Source organism: Triturus cristatus, chromosome 2_1, assembly GCF_964204655.1.
Source record: "Triturus cristatus chromosome 2_1, aTriCri1.1, whole genome shotgun sequence".
Classification (NCBI taxonomy): domain Eukaryota; kingdom Metazoa; phylum Chordata; class Amphibia; order Caudata; family Salamandridae; genus Triturus; species Triturus cristatus.
Window position 1 is genome coordinate 415,609,977 of NC_140581.1, and position 13,089 is coordinate 415,623,065.

Consider the following 13,089-nt stretch of genomic DNA (forward strand, 5'->3'; position numbering starts at 1 on the left):
TCCTATACTTAACTAATAAAACCACAAATTTTGGACTTACAAATATCATTGTTAAAAATAGCGATTTTTACTTACACGAAAGCACAAATATGGGATACAAAAATTCTATTACCTTTAAATTAACATATGATGAGTCAAAAATGTCACCTCACACAATATCGACTACAATAATATTGCCAACATAATTACATTAGCAGTAATAAATGTAAAAAAAACGGCTTTTTACTTTAAAAAAATTATTACAATAAATATTAAACTATATACACATGTTTGAATATAAAAATATATTACATCACCAGAATAATTATAATTCACAACAATAAAAAGTATAACTAAACACATAATAATATAAACATAAGCTACAGACATGTATACAACAATCTAAATATTAATAAATATATTCACACACACACCTATAATGATATTCAAAACTATCAAACTACATATTAAACATTATAAGGAAAACCTAAATTAGTGTTTACTATAGAAGGACATAACTGATAAAAAACTTCAAACTAAGACTAAATTAGCCAACACAATTATACTATAAACAAACTTAATAAAATCACACAACCAATTAAATCAACAATGTAAAAGGCACCCAAGTTTTATCAACATAATACTTAATAAACGACAAAAGCTGCAAGACGAGGATACTAGATTCTCTGACCAGACTCATAAGATTCAAATATATACACCTTGACAACTACTTTGCAAAGTAAGTAAAACTTATATTTAAACTAAAACTTACTTGAAATTAAAATTAAAATTGTAAAATAGCAAAAAATTAACAAACACTCTCCAACATCTATCTCTTCACATGTACTTACTAAAAGAAAATACTACAACTTTGAAAAGTGCTAACCTGCTAAAAAACAACACCAATCACAAACCAGAAAGAAATCATAATAAAGCAAATATATATATAAATTCTTATAAAATAGAAACACACGCAAAACCAATTAAAATAAAACCCAACAACCTCAACCTCTACAAACTGCTAACTAATAAATATTAAAAATGAAACTGATGCTCTTTTTTTCCAACAGAAGAAACCACCTGCACAACATTACAACACCACAATGCAAAAGAAAAGCAGCAAAAAAGTATGAAACATCTAAGAAGAACATACATGTAAGTATAAATAATAGGACCAGTTGCATAAATGTATATGTTAATAACAAACGTATAAATATTTTAATCTGTAATCATTTTTACTATTACACTACTTTCAGACACAATGACAGCAAGAGCAAGATACATAACATCCCAGAAAGGAAAGCAATTGCTAAGTCAAATGGGCTACACCTACAACCAAGAAAGTACATTTATGGACAATGTGAACAGGAAATGTAACAAATATTATTCTAATACATGCTATAGAAGGGCCACTACAAAAGGTGATGCTGTAATTTATGTAAGGGAACACAACCATCTTCTAAATGTAACAGAAATAGAAGTAAGGGAGTTGTTGCAGGATATAAGAGAGGAATTAACTAGAACTCCCTAAAGTCCCCAAACAATGGGGCTCATGATGGCGGGCGGACATCAGTCTGCCCTCCATTATAACTGTGATGGGACCGCCTGCCAGACTTGCGGCAGTCCCACCAGCCCAATTAGGATACGCCCGCCATACTGGTGGGCGCATCCAGGCCTTTTACCATTGCAGACGGTGCTGCTGGCTGCAGCACTGTTCGCAATCGAAAAAAGGCATGCACCGCATTTCCCTGCACCACATGGCAGGTACTATGCGGTGCCTGCCACTTGGTGTAGGGACTGCAGGGGGGTACCATGGGTACCCCCCAGTATACCCCCCCACATCCGGCCGGGGGCCCGCAAAGGGCCCCCAAAACCAATCCCCGCCAGCCTTTCCATGGCGGCATTGCCGCCATGGAAAGGCCTATCATTCACCCTCATCCTAATATGGCAGACGATGCCTGCTAGGCACCACCACCATATTAGTGGCCCAGCTCTGCCCCGCAGGCAATCGTAACGATTGCCACAGGCAGAAAAGCAGCAGACGGACTTTGCGCCCACCGCGGTACCCACCGCCATCCTAATATGGCAGTGGGTAATTCTCATTTCGATGGTGTAACGATCGCCACCGCCGGCCTGGTGCTGGCGATCGTTACGCCATCGTAATGAGCCCCAATGTTATTGTGCAGAAAGAGAGCTTTGTAAGTAAATGTGCAGTGTTGCTACATGGGCCTATATCAGGCACAATGCACCCCCCAGGGCCACTTTGCAGTCACCCACGAGGGACAGGACCCTGTTTTGGGCACCCAAAGTCCCTTTCAACAGCCTTTTCAGGGCAGTTGGACCACCATGAAAAGGCTGGCGGAAAGGGATGTGCCACAATTTAAAGGCAAACTCTTTATAAACAACAAAGGAGTAGATTACATAGCAATAATAGCCAAAAGCATATTATAAAATATATACTTACCTCCAATACTCCCCAAAAACTATAACACACTCTTAACCAACATTGCAAACCATTTTTTATATAAATAATAAACATAATATTTTGTTACATCAGTCAAAACATTAAATAAAACTCCAATCTTAAATGAAATAACATATACATTATTTATATTGAAAATCTAAACCTCACCAACTAAAAAGCTCAAAGAACAAATTCAATCTACTATGTAAATAATTGCAAAACATAAAATACACATTTACAAATAGCAATCACAATTACACAAATAATAAAATATAACATTTCCCACTCAAAACAAATAAGTTAAATGAGACTAAGGCCCTAATTATGATGTTGTGCAGACAACACTATTGTCGAAAGGAACTGTGGTTCTGACTGCAACATTAAGATGCGACGGCCCATAGGCCAGTCGTAAACTTCCATTTCACAATGGAATCTTGTGCTGCGGGCAGAAACGCCCGTCGCACAAGCTTCCATTGTTAAATGGAAGTTTGCAAACATCCCTGCGCCATTTGGCATGCAGAGATGTTGTAGAGTGCATCATAGGTGTCCCCAGGACATTATGCGTAGGCCACGGAGGATTTGGGGCCCAGCTAGGGGCCCTCAAAGACACTTTCTGACAACAGTTCAATGTCAGAAAGGCCAACATGGAACTGCTGTTGGAAAGTGCCATCATAATTCCAATTGCGGAATCGCCATCCTTAAGAGACTAACCGGAACCATGTTGGATTCTCCGTAGGTTTAAACTCCAACCGCCATCATTTTAATATGGCGGTCGGACTTTAAACCTAACATGTCGGGCGGAAGTCCTCTGACTGCTAGTCGGAGGCTTTCCATCCGACTTGTTAATCAGGCCCTTACTGTTTTGTAACAGCAGATCATCTTCTATCTTGTAATTAAAAAGTAAAATCCAATAAAAAGGTGGAACATATTTCCCCAAAAATGTAAAAATAAAACAATCCCATAGTGTGAGAAGCACTGCAATTAATATAACTTAATGTACAAAAGCCCCACAAACAACACTATAACTAACCTCTAGACCTACCCCCTGCATTCCCCTCCCCTCAAAACACAATCGTTTTTTAAAAAAGGACATACCTGTTCCGATGAACAGTAGCACCTTACCACAACCTGGATCCCATTAAATAGACAGAAAATCCCACATATAGACTACAAAATAAAAAGTAATGGTAAAAAACATGGCAGCTAAATGAAACTAAATAGGTTCATTTGTTGAATAAGTGTATTAAGAAAAGTAAAAAAAATATTAAACATGTAAAACATATAAGACAATATGCGAAATAATGTACAAAAATGGTAGAGTGCAAATTGAATAATAGTATACAAAATATACAAATATTTAATATAAACTGAAAAAGTATGTATGTGAAACAATTTAAGAAATGTTATAAAAATGTTAAACAATGGAAAAAAACTGGAAAATGTACAATATACATTATTGTTTAAATATGATTTACATTGTTAATTTAATATTGAACATGTATTAACATTGTTTTATTTATAAGTATATAATTTTTTTTAACTAGGAATATAATGTTTTAAAATTAAAAAATATACAGTAAACACATTTTGAAAAAATATTTAAAATTGAAAAATGTGTTACATGTCTTTATTCTATGAAAATATGTAAATAATAATGTTATTTATTACAAATATAGGACTAACTACTTTTTTAATTATCTTTCTAAACGCCAACAATACTAATTAAATAACACAAACTACTCCTACTACGGGTCCGATTACAATGTCGTTACGAAAATGTCCCAAATGAATCGGTTCCGGACTAGTTTCCAAAGGAATCGGGTCCTGCGAGTCCGGACGACCGAATATGAGACTTGCCAACATCGTTCGGTTGGACTCGTATTGACTTCAATGGGAGCCTGTGTTCTGAATGAGAACACATGCTCACATTGAAAAATGGGGTGGTTGTGGACAACCTTGCACCCTGTGGCGGGCCCCCTATGGTATCTGCCACATTGTGCATGGTTGGGAAGAAGGGTTCTTGGGTACCCCCATGGGCTACATTTGAACGCCTCCGGGTGAAGGGGGGCCCCCAAAGACAGATTCCGGCAGCCGTTTTGTCTCGGGCAAACCGAATCGGAACAGCTGTCGGAATCTGTCATCTTAATCACCTGTCCGGAAACTGTGTCCATAGAGCTGTATGATTCGGCTTCAAAAGACTCGGGCTGTCCCAATGCCTATCTGAATGGTTTCTGGGCATTGCAATCGGTCGCTGGGAAATCTGTACGATTCATTCGGGAACAAGGGTTCCGAATCGGATTCTGCAATACCGAATCCCATCCGGAGCCTTTCCTAAAGACATCGTAATCTACAGAGAAATACACTTTTACAAAAAGATTTCCCACTAAAATGGTTAAAGTAAATAATCACACTCCAACGTGAACCATTTTGAAGAGAAAGTGATGGTCACTAAAGCATTACTATTTCTATTCCAATGTGTACCAATTTGTAGAAGGGGTTGGACACTAAAGGAGTGACATTTATTATTCACACTTCAATCTAAACCAATTTGGGGGAGGTGTTGGAAACTAATAGGGTGACAATTATTATTCGCACTGCAATCTAACCCATTTTGAGGAAGGTGTTGAGCACTAAAGGGGTGACATTTACTATTCCCACTCAAATATATACCAATTTGAGAAGGTGTTGGACACTAAAGGGGTGGAATTTACTTGTGCCACTCCAATCTAAACCAATGTTGGGAAGATGTTGCACAGTAAAGGGGTAACATATATTTTTCCTGATCCAAATTAACCAATTTAAAGAAGTGGTTGGGCACTGAAGTGGTGGCATTTACTATTCCCGCTCCAATCTGAACCAATTTGGGGAAGGTGTTGAACACTAAAGGGATGACATTTACTACTTCCACTACAATATAATCTAAAACATTTAATGCAAGATGCTGGACAATAAAATGTTTAAATACACAATCAATTCTCCATTCTCACACATCAATTTTGATCCCCAAAAAATACTTAAAAATCACAATAACCTAAATTAAAAACCTATATATTTTTAATAAAGGATTAACATATAAAACCATATATATTCACTATCAATAAGTAACATATATCTTTTAATATTTAGTGATAATTATAAACTTTGAAACATAACATAATGAAATACAAATTCAAAAAATGAAAATAATAAATGTAAAAAAAATGATAAAACTAATTTCAATTTAAATATTAAAAATATGTTTTTCCTTCCAATTAATACATTAAAAAAAAAGTCTCGGCAACTGCACTTATTCCATTAATAAGCATATTAGAAATATAATTATAAAAATGTTGTTTAATACATTTTTCATAAATAAATCTATAATGTATACATATAGAACAAAATATAAATATATACATCATAAATACTACATAATTGTTCTATTTTCACAAAGTAATTAGACAACATTTCAAACACCTTTAAAATGAATGTAAATGTAAAAATAAAAAAAGTTCCAACAATGTATTTACAATGACAGTATAATTTTTAACATTTATAAATATCCCTAAAATATTACAAAAATTGTAAAGTAACTGAATTTAAAAATATAAAATATAATTTAATATAGAAATATTTCTACATACATATATATTTTAATTTTTACCACCTTTTCTAAAATGTAAACAATTATTTTATTATTTACAATAAAATATGATTTTGGAAAACAATTTAATATAACAAGATACATATATACATTTTACAATACATGTTAATTTGTATACAATGAAAATGATTAACATTAACTTTAAATTTTCACTTATTAAAAATTTCCCCTAAATTAACCCCTTAAAGCCAAACATTCTGCTGATAAAAAGTATATCTACATTCTTTTTATATATTAATACAACAGAAAATAAAAAGTAAAAAATGTAATAATTAGTAAATTATCTTACTAAACACACAAATAAAAAAGTATTAAACATATAAAATCAAAAATATTACATTAAATGCATACAAAATAACAAAAACGATAATATATGCAATGATATTTTTCAAATTGATTTTTTTTTACAAAGATACTAAAAACAACACTTAAAGCACTATTCTTACCTTCAATATTTCTTTTGATTATATTTTTGACATCCCGTTATCGTTTACACAATATTTTTTATTCAATATGTTGTCCAAACACGTTAATTCCCACTTGCCTAATGCTCCCCTAAGCCCTATTTTTTCAAGGAGGCAGATCAGATTTTTCTCTTTTTTGAGAAGGTATTGTAAAAAAAATGGTAGACAACTGCTTTTCCGTGAGCTTTCATGATCAGTCAGAAGGATTGTGAATTGCCGTCAATGGTAGCCTTACCTTGCGACCGACTCGTACCCGGAGCCGGTCCGTCCGGGTGAGGAAGTACGATGCGCATAACTGACAAAAATCCGACCGACACGTAGGCTGTGATTCGAGCTTCATTCTCCGTCCGAGCCGTACCTCTGAACGCCGAACCGAGTCGCTCAGAAGTAGTATCCACAGCATAGGGCTTATGTTGCCCATTACTACTGCCACCCCTACTCATAGGGCTTATGTTGCCCAGCACTCCTGCCACCCCCACCCATAGGGCTTCTGTTGCCCATCACTCCTGCCACCCTCACCCATAGGGCTTATGTTGCCCAGCACTCCTGCCACCTCCACCCATAGGGCTTATGTTGCCCATCACCAATGCCACACCCACCCATAGGGCTTATGTTGCCCATTACTACCGCCACCCCCAATCATAGGGCTTATGTTGCCCAGCACTCCTGCCACCCCCACCCATAGGGGACCTGTTGCCCATCACCACTGCCACCCCCACCCATAGGGCTTATGTAGCCCATCACCACTGCCACCCCCACCCACAGGGCTTATGTTGCCCATTACTACTGCCACCCCTACTCATAGGGCTTATGTTGCCCATTACTACTGCCACCCCCAATCATAGGGCTTATGTTTCCCAGCACTCCTGCCACCCCCCACCCATAGGGGACCTGTTGCCCACCCCCTCCCATAGGGCTTATGTAGCCCATCACCACTGCCACCCCCACCCACAGGGCTTATGTTGCCCATTACTACTGCCACCCCTACTCATAGGGCTTATGTTGCCCATCACCACTGCCACCCCCACCCATAGGGGACCTGTTGCCCAGCACTCCTGCCACCCCCACCCACAGGGGACCTGTTGCCCAGCACTACTGCCACCCCCACTCAAAGGGCTTATGTTGCCCATCACCACTGCCACCCCCACCCATAGGGGACCTGTTGCCCAGCACTCCTGCCACCCCCACCCATAGGGACTATGTTGCCCAGCACTCCTGCCACCCCCACCCATAGGGGACCTGTTGCCCATCACTACTGCCACCCCCACCCATAGGGGACCTGTTGCCCAGCACTCCTGCCACCCCCACTAATAGGGGACCTGTTGCCCATCACTACTGCCACCCCCACTCATAGGGGACCTGTTGCCCATCATTCCTGCCACCCCCACCCATAAGGGAACTGTTGCCCATCACTACTGCCACACCCACTCATAGGGCTTATGTTGCCCATCACTACTGTCACTCCCACCCATAGGGGACCTGTTGCCCAGCACTACTGCCACCCCCACCCAAAGGGACTATGTTGCCAGCACTACTGCCACCCCCACCCATAGGGACTATATTGCCCAGCACTCCTGCCACCCCCACCCATAGGGCTTATGTTTCCCATCACTACTGCCACCCCCACTCATAGGGGACCTGTTGCCCAGCACTACTGCCACCCACAATCATAGGGCTTATGTTGCCCATCGCTCCTGCTACCCCCACCCATAGGGAACCTGTTGCCCAGCACTACTGCCACCCCCACTCATAGGATGGGTGATGCGCCACACATCCATCATACACAAACATTAGGTATGTCAGCAAAATACATCCGCCCTAACATCATGACAACAGTGTGTAGTCTGTGACAAATGCCCACAACAGTGATTATTACTTCAAACATACAATGTAACTACCATCACATGTATGACCAAAAACTGAGTGTGGCCTACACAAGGAAAGCATCACTATAGGACTGTGTCAATGTGCACTAACACCCCCTCACTGTGCAGAACAAAAGTTAAGTGTGGGGTTCCAAACTGCAGGAAATGTTGAGCATTGTGGTAATGGGGTCTAAAAACCCCCTCATCACAGTGACCAAAAGGTAAGTGTCATCATGGTCAAAAGCTGCAAATGCCAAACAGCATGTATGAATCCTCGTCCCAACACATGAAACACTTTTGTGGCAAAGTAGTGGTTGTGTCCCATACCCACAGAGATTGGTGAGGCTAACAGTGCTGTGAAACCCTAACATACTCTCGGCCATGTGCAGACAAGCACCATCCATGGGGGCTGACATTGCATACAGTGTACAGTGACACAAACGCAGAAGTGACCATCACAAAGCATACACACATCTCGAAAATAGACACACACATCAAAACATCCTGTGTAGACTGTAGGTGTCAGGTCACAAACTCCCATTCCATGGCAGCAATGGGACCTAACAACCAGGATGAATGTGCAGAATGATGTGATATGACTCACAGGGACAGCAGGGAAAATCACAAAAACAACATCCAGACAATGGCCCACAACAGCAATACCAATGCACTGGTGCAGATGCACAAGCACAAACAGGCAAACTCACACTGCACATCTGACACAACATGTGTGTGTGTGTCTCAGTATCCCCAGGCAACTGCACAACACATTAGGGGGGCTGAACCACAGTGAGACAGATGTGGACACAGTGCCATACAAAAGTAACCCATCATTGGGCCCTCCTTAGTGGGCAATCAGGCATTGTGAGATGAGAGGGAGCACAACAGACACATGTGACACAAGCTGGAATGAACAGCAACTAACACAGCAAGAGACTGACACACAACAGCACTACCCCCATGGACCATACTTTGGGGTGACACAAGCATGCATGACACATCCACTGTGATGACAAAGGTAGATATCGTACAAACTGTGAAACCCAGACGTGTCCTGTGCCACAAACGTACATCACACCTACACAAACACAAATCACTCAGCATGGTCTGTCATCCATGGACAAACGGGAGCTAGGGGCCCATCCATGTAAACATTTACATCAGTCAACCCTCAACACCACACACCCTGAACTGCTCCAATGTGCATCTGTGAAGCCCACATGGACAGGTGACATTGCACATGCACCCATGACAAACACAGTAATGTTGGAAGGAACTAAGGTGCACAGACTCATCACACAAGGACAGTCTCCAATCCTGGTGAATGACAGACATACTGCACAGTATGCGGTACATGGCCATGACGTCAAAGCTCCAGTAACCTTCGGAATACCTGCCACAGTCCCAGGACAATGCAGAAGCCAAGGAGAACTACAAGGCACACATGCTGACACCTGCCATCATTGCAGCCCTGAACCGGATGAGTGGGAGCAGTCACACACACATACACATGTCTCAATCACTGAAAGGTACCACCTAGGGACAACTACATGATATTGCGAACAAAGAAGTGCCTTGGGGACCACTGACTGTGTCCCATCTGCGATTGACCACATCATCACCACTCAGAACTGACAAATCCCAATGATGAAACACCAATTAACAGTAGTGTGTCATGCACCCAGACATCTGGTAGCCCATGGCAAAGATGTGGGATGAACACACTACAACTCAGCAAGCATCAACAACAGGAACACATGCTCACACAACACTCACCATGGGCCCAGGCAATGTCACAGAACAACACACTTAATTGAGGGGACTCAACTCCTGTGGAAGCTCAGCTGTGCCAAACATAGTCCCAGCAGGTCTCAATCATGTCAGCAGAACACTTGGTCAGTCAGCTATCAGTTACCACACAATGAAGGCTCTGGTCACAACAGCCTGGGTATGGGAGTGTCCCTTAAGTCATCTGCACATACTCAATACATATGTCCAGCAAGTTGCACAGAGGACCCAGTTGCTCCTACACCAATGATGCCCACACCTACATGTCCAGTGGAGATGCGCCCACAGTCAGGGAAATAGACAAATTGGACAATGGGAAGCACATCGTATGTGCATGTGTGCAAGCCACAGATTTGACCATGCAAATGAAATGTTTACAGAGATGTTCACAAATTGTTAATCATGACACACCCAGTTAGCTGCAAAGGATGGGATGGATACCGACCAGAATAGGATACATATCTCATGGACCACATGGAGTACCTCACATCAACACCTCAGTATTCAACATTGGAAATCCAGCATTACAACTGCAAGGTCACGCTAAACATCATCAACATAATGTACAGCTAAATCTAATTCACAAAGAGAAAGAAAAAAGCTTTATTCAGCAATTTTTAAATGCAAAGTCCTTTCCAAACAAAGGCCAATGGCCAGTCCATATCAAAATGTCAACAATGTGATTTGAGTGACAACTGTCACAGGTTGCTTGCCTGCACTGGTGAGGACAGGGGACATCCCCTTGGAGGGGCATACATGGGGGCAGGCCAGGCACCGCAGGGACAGGATCAGGGCTCAGCAGAAGGAGGCAGTGAAGGGGTGGTGGATGCAGGAGAGTCACTGGCAACTGCAGTCGAGCTGACTGAAGTAGTGGGTGCAGTCACAACTGTGCGGCACAAGTCAGATGGGGTGGGTGCCGGCACAACTGCAGTGGGCAGGTCAGATGGAGTGGACTGGGCCCCCACTGCAGTGCCCAAGTCAGACGGGGTGGTCGTGGACTCCACTGCAGTGCCTAACTCAATGGGAGCAGAATGGGGTTCTGGTGAGGTCGGCAGGACAGAGGGGTACACGGTCCCCACATCAGTGGCACAAACTGTCTGACCGGGGGAGGTGGGGGTGGAAGAGCAAGTGGTAGGGAGGGAGGGCCTCAGCATTTTGGGGATGGTATATCTGTGGGTGATGGAACCTGGGGCAGGGTGGGGCAGGGGAACCTGTGGAGTGGTGGCCTGGGGATGGAGGACGGAGACTTTGTCGTGGAGCTGTGGTGCGGGGGTGGGGTCTTGCTCTTCTGGCTCCGGACGGACTTGCGGGTGGGGGCCTCAGTCTGACTGCACCTGGGGAGGGTGTCCGGGTATGAGGGGCACTCCCCTCTGTGTGTGGGGACTTCCTCTTCCCCTTGTAAGCTGGATCTGCTTGGTCAGTGGGGAAGAGGCCAAGGTCACAGAGGAAGAGCTTCTGGGGAGATGGGGTTGCAGGTGAGGCAAGGGAAGGGGGTTGGGAGGGAGAGGTATCGGAGGACTGTGGAGTGGTTGTGGATGACTGTGTGTGTGTCTGCAAACCATCCCCTGTGAGTGTGGTATCAGTCCCCTGAGGTTGCTTGTGTGCACATCTAGCCCTTGGTTTGGGTGTTTGTGTGCTGCCCGTGTCTGTGGGTTTGGGTGAATGTGCTGGTGTGTGTGGGCTTGGGAAAGGTAGGGTGCTAGGAATCGTGGGTGGTACAGGGTTAGGAGGGGTGTGGGACTGTTATAGGAGGGACACTGCTGCCGTCAGGGAGGAGGCCACAGACTGATTGGTCCTCTGTAGGGCAGATATGTCCAATGAAATGCCCTCCATGAACGACACCAGTTGTGTCAACAGACTGGTGTGTGCATGGAGGACACTCGGCATTGATGTCTGCCCTACATGGATCTGTCAAAGCAAGTCCACAGATTTCTCACTCAGGGCAGCAGGGGACAAAGGGGCATGGGGTGCGGTGACTGGCACAAAGGAGACATGCTCCCGAACACGGGAGCCTCCACAGACCTCTGGGATGGGAGCCGATGGGAGGGTGGTGATGGTGGTGGTGGAGGCGGTGGAGGGGACAGCCTCACTGGCTGGGGTTTGGTGGCTGCTGACACCCGCCTCCACAAGGGAGTCATCCTCCGAGCTGCTGTGGCCCTCAGCTGGGGTGGATGGTGCTGAGGACTCCTTGGTGTGGCTCCACTCGCCCTCTGTGCCACTGGGTCCCTCCAACTCCTCGCCTTCTGTCCCAGTCAGGCTCTGTGGCTCCTCCTGGTCCGTGGAGCTGTCCCCTGCTGCGACCGTGGATGTATCTGGATAGAATTAGGAAAAAAAGAACAACATCAGTCACCTGCACTGACTGCACACACCACAGTGAGTACAGCACATCACAGGGCAAGCCCTCGCATTATCAGCTGAACACTGCTCAAAGTGCTCACACTGTTTAGAATAAGCCAATTGTCAGTCTCACCATCAACCATGGCACTCATATCCCTCCTGGACTTGCACCCATATGTTGGATGCTAATACCCCAATGTGCCAACATGCACCACCTACACATTTGTTGGACATGCAAGTGAACATGTAGGAGTATGTCACTATACACACATCACATCTCTTTCCACTGACTCAGTACAGGTGTCAGGATGAAGGGATGTCCAGAGTCTCATTTCACATGTTTGTGATGCATGCCAGCAACACACACTATGATGTTCTCATGTCCTGATAGTCAATGCCACAATGGGGTGCATAGAGCACATTTGACCACAATGCAGTATCACTCATAGCAAGTTAAATGCCATGGCACTGGCATGCCTGGAAAGTCAGTCAACACTGTCTCCTGTCACAGGGGCAGGGCATCCAGACAACAACAGTATGCACTGTGTC